General features: G+C 45.1%; 1 protein-coding gene and 1 long non-coding RNA gene across 3 annotated transcripts in view; one reads left to right on the top strand and one right to left on the bottom strand.

Moving 5' to 3' along the window:
• LOC108800511 overlaps positions 1–9,551 on the top strand; it is a 20,169-nt gene that overhangs the window by 5,338 nt on the left and 5,280 nt on the right. Inside the window, exon 2 of the long non-coding RNA XR_001942105.1 lies at positions 3,779–3,782. This is a non-coding gene — a long non-coding RNA (uncharacterized LOC108800511). The remainder of the gene's footprint in view (positions 1–3,778; positions 3,783–9,551) is intronic.
• Positions 1–9,551, bottom strand: part of SLC35E4 (solute carrier family 35 member E4) — a 19,491-nt gene that overhangs the window by 3,084 nt on the left and 6,856 nt on the right. The window lies entirely within an intron of this gene.

Here is a 9,551-nt window from a genome sequence, read left to right on the forward strand (position 1 = left end):
CCCCCCCCCCCCCCCCCACTGCAACGGTTAAGTGCTTGTTTTTTGTCTAGGTGCTAAAATAACAAAGCTATATTCACCCGAACTGTGGAATTGGCTGGCTGTCACATAACTCCCTCTAGCCTGTCTCCTCCTCCAATGCAGTGATAGTAAGTCCCTCAGTGTCCTTATGTTCAATACATTTTGTATAGGACGTGATGACTCGCAGACCTAATGCCGCTGGAGTAGAGGGGGAGAGAGGCAGCAGGGACCAGTCTAAACCTGGCCATACACCTATAGATTATCTGCAGATTTTCTATGGTCAGATGGAAGACTGCAACAGATTCCTCCATCTACGCTAAACTGTGTGGATGAAGGAATCTCCCACTGGGCCTACCTTCTGTATCTTTCTAATCGGCCTGGCTGGCTGTCAAAATACCTGAGCAATGCCTGCATCCAATCAGATTGTTCAGGTATTTTGAGAGCCAGCGGGGCCGACTAGCAAGATATTGAAGCTTGGCCCAGTGGGAGATCCCTCCATCCACACACTTTAGCGTAGCTGGGGGAATCTATTGCACTGTATCCATCTGACCATAGAAAATCTGAAGATAATCCACAGGTGTATGGTCAGCTTTAGAGCAGGCCGGCTTGAAGGATCAGGTGAGCATAACTTTTTTTATTCTAGCACCTAAATGAAAACATGCACTTAACCCTTGCAGTTCGGGAGCAGCCCCACTGCAAGTGTTAACAACAGCTTTGCTGGGAATTCTGCTTTAAGCTGGCCATACACTGTGTGAATTTCGGTGGGTTCTCAATGAACTTGGCAAAATTAGTTCAATATGTGGCCCTGTTGGCAGGTTTCTGTCTGGCATCCTTTGAACAGGAAATCAGGTGTGTAACCAGACTGAAAGTTTTTTGGCGAACAGTGGCGCCACACCTGCCACTGTCAAAATACAATAGCCCAGTGGGAGATTTATCCATACATGCTATTTAGTTTACATGCATAACAGTGCATGGCCAACTTTTATTAAAGCCTCATTATACACTTGTACTTGGGACAGTCTCACAAATTGCTCTGAGTGATTCAGGCAAACAGCTGAGGGCAAGAAGCACTATACAAAGCAATAACAGCTGGTAGGGCCCGCAGTCACTCCCTGCCATTTGCATGTGTAGCGCCCCCCTGACCCCCAAAGGCAGGGAGGGCTGACATTTCACTCTCAGGGACAGATCCTTAGCCAGTGAAGGGACATGTGATCAATAAAGTTGGGTCTAAAAAGTGCCTTTTTAGAATGCTTTATTGCAGAACAGCATTCAGACAGCAGTCTCATAGAGAAATTCATGAGACTGCCCCAAAGGCAAGCGTGAATGGGGCTTAAAGTGTATCTTAACTCAAGCAACCATTACATGTGGTAGCTGTATCAGTTTCCTTTCATTAGGCTTTTTCCCCTTTATTTTCCCCTGGTGATCCTGCCAATAACACCATTATTGTCCTAGGGATGACAACTCGGTGTACAGTAGCTATAGAGGAGCAGCGTTGTCACCCTAGGCTGCTCTCCTGATTTGGACTAAAAACTCATCGTCCTCTCCTCATCTCCACTCCATAGACGGGAGATGTTATGTTGCCCACAGAAGAGAGCTGAGAATGCACAATGTGTGAGATTTCAGTTTACTACACAGGAAGTTACAAGGACACAAGACAGGATCAACAGGTAGTTTTGTAGTTCCAGAAAATGTACTTGAGAAGGGAAAACGAATGCAGCCACCACATTTAAAGACCGATAAACAGCGCTATAAGTTACATTTTTGCTCTTGAAAAAAAACCTTGAAAAATACTTCTATTTAAATGTCTATGGGGCTAAAAACACTTGATTCTGTTTCTGTAGAGCAGGGGTGGGCATTTCCGGCCCTCCAGATGTGCTTTACCTACAAATCCCAACATATCTCTGCCAATGGGACTTATGCCTGTAACTGTCAGTCTAGCAATGCCTCATGGGACTTGTAGTTCCACAAAGGCTGGAGGGCCGGAGCTTCCCACCCCTGCTGTAAAGCATACAAAAGCTGGAAAACAGCTCATACAAGTGTGCAGAAAAAAAGGTTTGTAAACCACCTACCTACACTCATGCTAAGGTGTGAATGCAGTCTTATTTGTGTAACCAAAACAGGTCCATTGTTTGCTCGCAGACCTGCAGATTGTACGGGAGAGGTATGTCTGCGTCAGTGATGTTAAAACATTCATTGCATTAATAACATTTCCTGAAAGGCCAGCTTGGCACGCGACCTACACATTATTCGTCATGCTGTTTACAGTGATCCATCCATGTTGTGTTTGGAGAAGACTGTGTACTGGTTACAGCTTTGCTAATCTACAAATGACACCCTTCACTGGCACTTCCTAAACATGTTTTTATTACATAATGGCAGTATGATGAAGTGATGATATGATAATGAACACAATCCTATGTTAGTGAACGCTACGAATGCTCTGATTTAATAATACACTGAGTACTATACCTCAGGTATTCCTCCTCTCCCTCAGAGATTGCACACTTGCCTGTTTACACCTGCATACAATGCCAGCCTATGTTCCTCACTTCACATTCCGGAGATCATTGCCATAGGTTTCATCATTCACAATTAAATTGAGCTGCAGGACTGTAATACTGTGTGAGCCCAACATGACTGATAAAAACCGAATAAAAAAGCAGCACTAGATTGCATTTGTAAAAGTGTTGTCAATGGCAACCAATCAGAACCAGTTGTGCAGTGGGGCATATTACACTGCAGTATTATGAGGTCAGTGTCCAGCCTCAATCACCTTTCACCGTTTCGAGTGTTTACAGAGTTCTGGTTTGTTTCCCAGATTTACATCTGATCTGGGATCATTTAGAACGCAGTACTGATATCACTGTCCACTCTCCACTCTAAATTGCAATGTAACACGGTGGCCTGCATTTTACAGCGCATTCATAACACGCATGCTATGGAATTAAGCTTCCAGTGCCCAATTGAGTTCTCCCGGCTTTACGTAACAAAGAGAGTGGAGGAGAGACGGTCAAAGGATTTTGACAGTTCATGTGACTGGGTTCTCCTCCCCATTATTTTTTTTCCTACTTTTCTGATGTAGCTGCTCATTTCAGCACCGGCTGTGATGAAGGAAGGAGTGGGAAGGGAGCACAGGCAATGTCAGTATAAGAGTGTCGGGGCCCCTTGCAGAGACACTGTCACTTTGCCCTGCATGAGTATGGTGAAAGCATCCCCTTAAATAGAGCAGGGAGGGTTTAGAACCTCGGTTGTGTTTTTACTGCTGTCTTTGCTATGTGCCATCCCATCCTTTCCCAATGGCACTAAAGGAGGAAAAGTGAAATCTCCCCAACAAGTACTCAGAGAGCAATACAACCCTGGCATAAGTTTTAAGACCCCATTCATAGCTGCGATGGGTCTCACTGATTCCCCTGTGAGACTCATGCGATCTGATGCGGGTATACAATACAATGACAGCTGCCACCACCCAGAGCTGTTTGCAGCCCATTTACATGTAATCACACAGGCTCTGATTACCCGCGGATGACCGCACCTGGACGCAGGCTGTTCATGGAGGAATCTCCTAATACGCACGTGATCGGCCCAATCATTCCAGTTCACGATGTGATGTAAAACATCGCTTTTTATTCAAATGGGTGAAACTTCTTTTTATTAAAGGCCACCTCCAGACAAAACGTAACCCCCTTCCTACACCTCTCTCACTCATGTTGGAGGGATTTAGCAGGCCCACACCCTACAAATTGCCTCCAGAAAACTACAGGGGTGTGGGGAAGGGGCGGATACAAGACCAGTCACCTTGCACAAGAAGAAAGAGCAGCAGTGACTGGTCTTTATTACAGGAAACTCCTGCACAGAGGCAAAGTGTCATGCTGGATTACTGCACAGATCTGGAAGAAGTAAGTAAGTACAACGTAAGAATACTCATGCCTCTTTCATGTACATCCCTCGTGTTCAATCTTTGGCACTTTATGTGCCTCCCTTAGGGCCCCTGAACACAGTAATCAGTGTTTCCTATTGTCTTGTAATAGTGGTGATTGATCTCTAGAAGTCTCATGTAATGTGTCTCCAGTCTATGTCTCCTGAAACATGTCCACAAGCAACTCCGATAGCATGTTAGCAGTCTCTGACCATCTATTGTAGCAAGCCTGTAGTCTTTTACTATATGCTTTTGCATGTCTGCAGTCTCTGACAACTTTCTGTAGCTTGACATTCTCTAAATATATTGTGCAGCCCTTTAGGGATGTCAGGGGCCACATCTGATGCTCCCCAAGATCAATAACGTTGACCACCACTGATTTAGACACTATTTGCTTATCCAGGAGTTCTGCTTTAGTGTATCTCTCCCTGCCCAAAATGTTTCTAAAGTAACAACAGTGCTGAAGGTAGCAAACAGTATATAACAAAAGCGCCAACGACTTGTGTCCAAAACCGGAGAATGACTGCAATGATCTCAAGCAAAACCGCAGATGGTGCAAGCTCTCAGATAGGCTATAGGGGAGCCTCAACTCTGAAAGAAACAAAAGACAAAGAGCGCCTCCATCGCGTAAAAACGTTTTAATGAAATGGGTTTTAAACAAGTGAAACCATACTCACAAAAGTAGAATTTTTACAGGCATACATGGATGAAATCGTGAAAGAGCTTAGCCCACCGGCTACTCTTCCTCCCTGAGGTTAACGTTTCCGAGGCCACGCCTCCTTCGTCAGAACCAACCTGTAAAAATTCTACTTTTGTGAGTATGGTTTCACTTGTTTAAAACCCATTTCGTTAAAACGTTTTTACGCGATGGAGGCGCTCTTTGTCTTTTGTTTCTTTCAGTGCTGAAGGTAGGCTGAGTTCACACCTAGGCGTATCGAATATGCGCGTTTGTCGCACGTTTCGTGACGCGTGTTTTTACAGCGATTCGCGCTAAAAAAACGAGCGACAAACGCGTGTTTCCGAGGGCTACTTGGTTGTATCCCAATGGAAACGCGCAACATAAACGCCCCAAAGAAGCTCCTGTACTTCTTTGGGCGTAGGACGTTTTGTAGCGCGTTCATACAGCCTGTAATATGCCCAGGTGTGAACCATATCCATAGGAAATAATGGGAAATAATGGGATTTCGGTGTTTGAGCGTTTTGCAGAGCGTTCGAACGCGCTACAAAACACCCAGGTGTGAACCGGGCCCAAATGTTCTTTGTGGAGCCTGGGAGCTAATGACTGTGTTAGTCCTAAAACCGATCACTGTTCCCTGTGGAGCCCCTTGGATCCTAGATCCAGGCTCTCTAGAGGGTCTCAATAGCTGCCCAAGTCAAGATGAAGTCCCCTATTTTGATTATCTTTCAAAGGGCCCTTTACTGCTCACAGTGTTTGAACGTTGATTGACAGGGGCAGGATATAAGGTTTAGAGGGGACTGGACTTATTCTTGACTTGTAGGGAAGTCTAGGCCCCATGTACAGCATTGGCCTAGAATTTAAAGAGCTACACAGTGACACATGAATCAATCTGAAGTCCAACACAAGTACTAGCAGGGATTTCTTCCCCCCCCCCCTTTTAGACTGTAAGCCCTCAGGGGCAGGGCCCTCCTTACCATCTTGTCTTGAATTGTATTGTGATTGTAATGTCTCCCTTATATTGTAAAGCGCTGAGCAAACTGTTGGCGCTTATAAATCCTGTATAATAATCACACATTGCATGTCAGCAGTGTTGTTACCTTAAAAACGTTTTATATATAATGGAAGCTACTAATATAACCAACATCTAGCTGCACAAAATAAGACTTCTTTGCAATGCATTATTGGAAATTTGGGATTTCTGTTTGCTTATTTCTATATAATTTACTGTAGTAAAGATTCTTCATGCAGCGTAATTATGTTTGATTTATTCAGTGACAGGTAAACTTTAAAAATAAAGAATGTTTGTAGTCATATAGCTTCTGCTCTGCTTTATGAATTAGAAGGAAAAAAAAGCTAAACTGAGTATATGACTTAACCTTAGACACCTATAGGTGCCAGCACATACTGGCACCTATAGGTGGCACTGGGGCCCGGTAACCTGGGCGCTCTAATATAGAATCTGAAACTCCCTAGCAATGTTCAGAGCTAGACCATCCTTTCCAAACTCCAGCAAATTTTTAATTGCAGTGATAGGCACAGGGCCAGATTTCCCACAAGGCCAACCAAGGCTCGGCCTCGGGGCAGCAGGGAGTAGAGGGGCAGCAGGGGTGTGGGCAAGCAGAGCTAAATGTACAGCAGGGAAGGTGTTGCTTGTTTTCTACAAATGATCTCGGTGATTTTGCCGAGATCACTATCGATTATGTCGATTAGTTGTTGCAGCCCTACTTGTATGCAGCCTGCAGGTCTGCCATTCTCCATGGGGAGGGGGGCGCATTGAAAGGAACCTGACCTTGGGACAGCAGAGATAGAAATCCGGCCCTGGATGGGCAGATTCAACAACAAATAGGAAGGTGACGGGATATCACTGGAAATTACACCGGAAACACAGATTAGGGGACATTCTCAATAGGGACACCTGTCCTAATGATGACTGTGAAATGTGTGATTTCCCTTACTTTGAGGAGATTTTTTTTTCACTTCCTGTCATGTCTCCTGGATAGGAAGTCAAGGGAACCCTGATCAGGTACACAGACCGCAATAACACCCAACAAAGGTTCTAATCCTTCCCCACTCTATCTAAGGCAAATAAATACCTTCGGTTTTATAAGCACAGTTATTTGTAACACAAAAAAAAAAAGCATTCTTGCTTTATCACTTTAGGCTAGGTTCACACCTAGGGGATTTATCCACGCGATATCGCAAAAACAAAGATTCTCATTGAAGTCAATGGGGCCTGTTCACACCTACTAAATCACCTGTTGCGCAACAAAAACGCAAAACCAGCTCATCGGCTCACAAGCCTAGGTGTGAACCCAGCCTCAATAAGGCAGAAGAACTGTTAGGCCATGTTCACACCAGGGCGGTTTCGTTTTTCAGCACTGAAACGCCAACATTTAAAATCTCATACATTCCTAAGGTGGGCGTTCACGCAAACGCGAGTTCCAATGCACCTGTCGCCTGAAATGCTCCCTGAGCTACTTTTGTAGCGCTGAAAAGCATGTTTTCCCTATAGAAAATGATCAGCGCGCATAAAAAACGCACTTCCAGAAGACGCACGTAGAACGCGCTGAAACGATGTCGCCCTGGTATGAATGGGCCTTCAACAACTTAAACAGCTAAGTTTTGCATGCTATATTAACACATCCTTTAGATGTCATCCTGTTATTTGCCTAAAAAACATGCCGGCAGTAAACCACACATTTACTTTACAAAATACTCTGGTTGCATTGTTCCTTTGCTGCAGGTTTCCATAAAGACCAGCTGTATTTATCTCTCCTGCTTCCAGACAAACATGACTGTGCAGACAAAAACTGTCACTACTATTATACCAACAAGGCCTCACACACAAGTACTCCTTTCTGCATAGTAGCGAGTATGGTTCTATTAAAGCATGGTTCCAATACTTTCTATGCCATAGGTTGGCAAGAGGTCTACTTATCGGTTGCGGCCATGTGGCAGGTAGATCGCAACCCTGCCAGCGCTGGGCATCCAGGGCACATGCCCAGCATCTCTTCCTGGGTACTCCAGGTCCTGATCACAATTTTTTTTTAACCAACTGTGAGGAGGCGGTTCATTGTCCAAACAAGTGTGAGGAGGGGATTCAGTGTCAGATCAGGTGTGAGGTAGGGGGTTCAGTGTCTGAACAGGTGTGAGGAGGGGTCAGTGTTGGATCAGGTGTGAGGAGGGGGTCAGTGTCAGATCAGGTGTGAGGAGGGGTTCAGTGTCTGAACAGGTGTGAGGAAGGGGGTCCAGTGTCTGAACAGGTGTGAGGAGGGGGTCAGTGTTGGATCAGGTGTGAGGAGGGGGTCAGTGTCGGATCAGGTGTGAGGAAGGGGGTTCAGTGTCTGAACAGGTGTAAGGAGGGGGTCAGTGTCGGATCAGGTGTGAGGAAGGGGGTTCAGTGTCTGAACAGGTGTAAGGAGGGGATTCAGTGTCAGATCAGGTGTGAGGAAGTGGGTTCAGTGTCTGAACAGGTGTAAGGAATAGGTGTATGGGGGTGCAGTGTGGAACAGGTGTGCGGGGATTCAGTAGTGGAATAGATGTGCGGGGGTGCAGTGTGCAACAGGTGTATGAGTATGATGTGGTGGAATAGGTGTTTGGGGGTGCTGTGGTGGAACAGGTGTGCAAGGGTGCTGTGTGAAACAGGTGTATGGATGTGCAGTAGTGGAATAGGTGTGTGGGGGTGCTGTGGTGGAACAGGTGTATGGGGGTGCAGTGCTGGAATAGGTTTATGGGGGTGTAGTGTGGAACAGGTGTATGGGGGTGCAGTGCTGGAATAGGTGTACTAGGGTGCAGTGTGGAACAGTTCTATGGGTGTGAAGCGGTGGAATAGTTGTGTGGGGTTGCTGTGGTGGAACAGGAGTAATGGGGTGCTATGGTGGAAGAGGTATATGGGTGTGCAATGGTGGAACAGGTGTATGAGGGTGCAGCAAGGAACAGGTGTATCAGTGTGTAGTGGTAGAACAGGTGTATGAGGGTGCAGCAAGGAACAGGTGTATGGGTTTGCAGTGGTGGAATAGGTGTATTACTGTCATGAAAAAAAATATGTGAATGAAAGTTTTTTTTACTGAAGCTAAAGGTAGGTTACGTTTATATTTTTACAGTCAGGCAATAACATGATAAATACCTCAACCATATGTGTGATTGGCTTTGCTTGTAAGTCTTCTTCTCTGAAAAGTATTGATTTCATCTTAGGCAACTGTCATCAGAGGGTTAAATTACATGTAGACAGGCAGTTAAAATGACATGAGTAGACGAGCTCTATGTCACTTTTGTTATGGTAAACCAGCATAATGTACAGAGACTCCTTCTGTACATTACAATGGTGTACATCTAAATATCTGTTTGTTGTTCCACTTTCCCTGTCAACCTTTGAATTTTGTCATCTGCCACAAAAAGAAAATCTCTCAAATAAAGCTTGTTTTAACAATGGTGAATCAAATGCTTGTTAAGTCTTATATTGACAAACAGGGAAGTCACAAACCAGTTAGGGAACTTTACTTAACAACTCTAAACTTTGTAAGACTGGAGATAAAAAGCCCATTATTCACAACCTTCAGTCTAACCTTCCTTCATTTATATGAAAGAATCAATGTTCAATCCATACAGGTCACCTTTGAGCAAGGATTATGGTGGGTACTGTAACAGCAAAGGATGGGCGAAAGTCTTCCTGCCTTCCATTTAATGGGGGGAGATATCTGCTCTTCAGTTGTCAGACTAAGGGGGTTGTTCACAAAGCTCCCGAAGGCAGCCTCGGCTATTCAAAGACTGTTTGGCTATTCACTACGGCTCAGTACAGCTGATTTCTGCTCTGCATGTTCGTCTGAGCCGAAGTACAGAAGAACTTCGACTCAGCTGATCCAACATCAACATCCAGCACGCTACTCGCTGCCGTTCTCCCCTATTCACAAAGGGGCCGAACGGCATTGAGTGAATAGC

The sequence above is a fragment of the Nanorana parkeri genome, unplaced genomic scaffold (genome assembly GCF_000935625.1).
Source record: "Nanorana parkeri isolate BGI_ZX_2015 unplaced genomic scaffold, ASM93562v1 scaffold2051, whole genome shotgun sequence".
In the NCBI taxonomy this organism is placed as follows: domain Eukaryota; kingdom Metazoa; phylum Chordata; class Amphibia; order Anura; family Dicroglossidae; genus Nanorana; species Nanorana parkeri.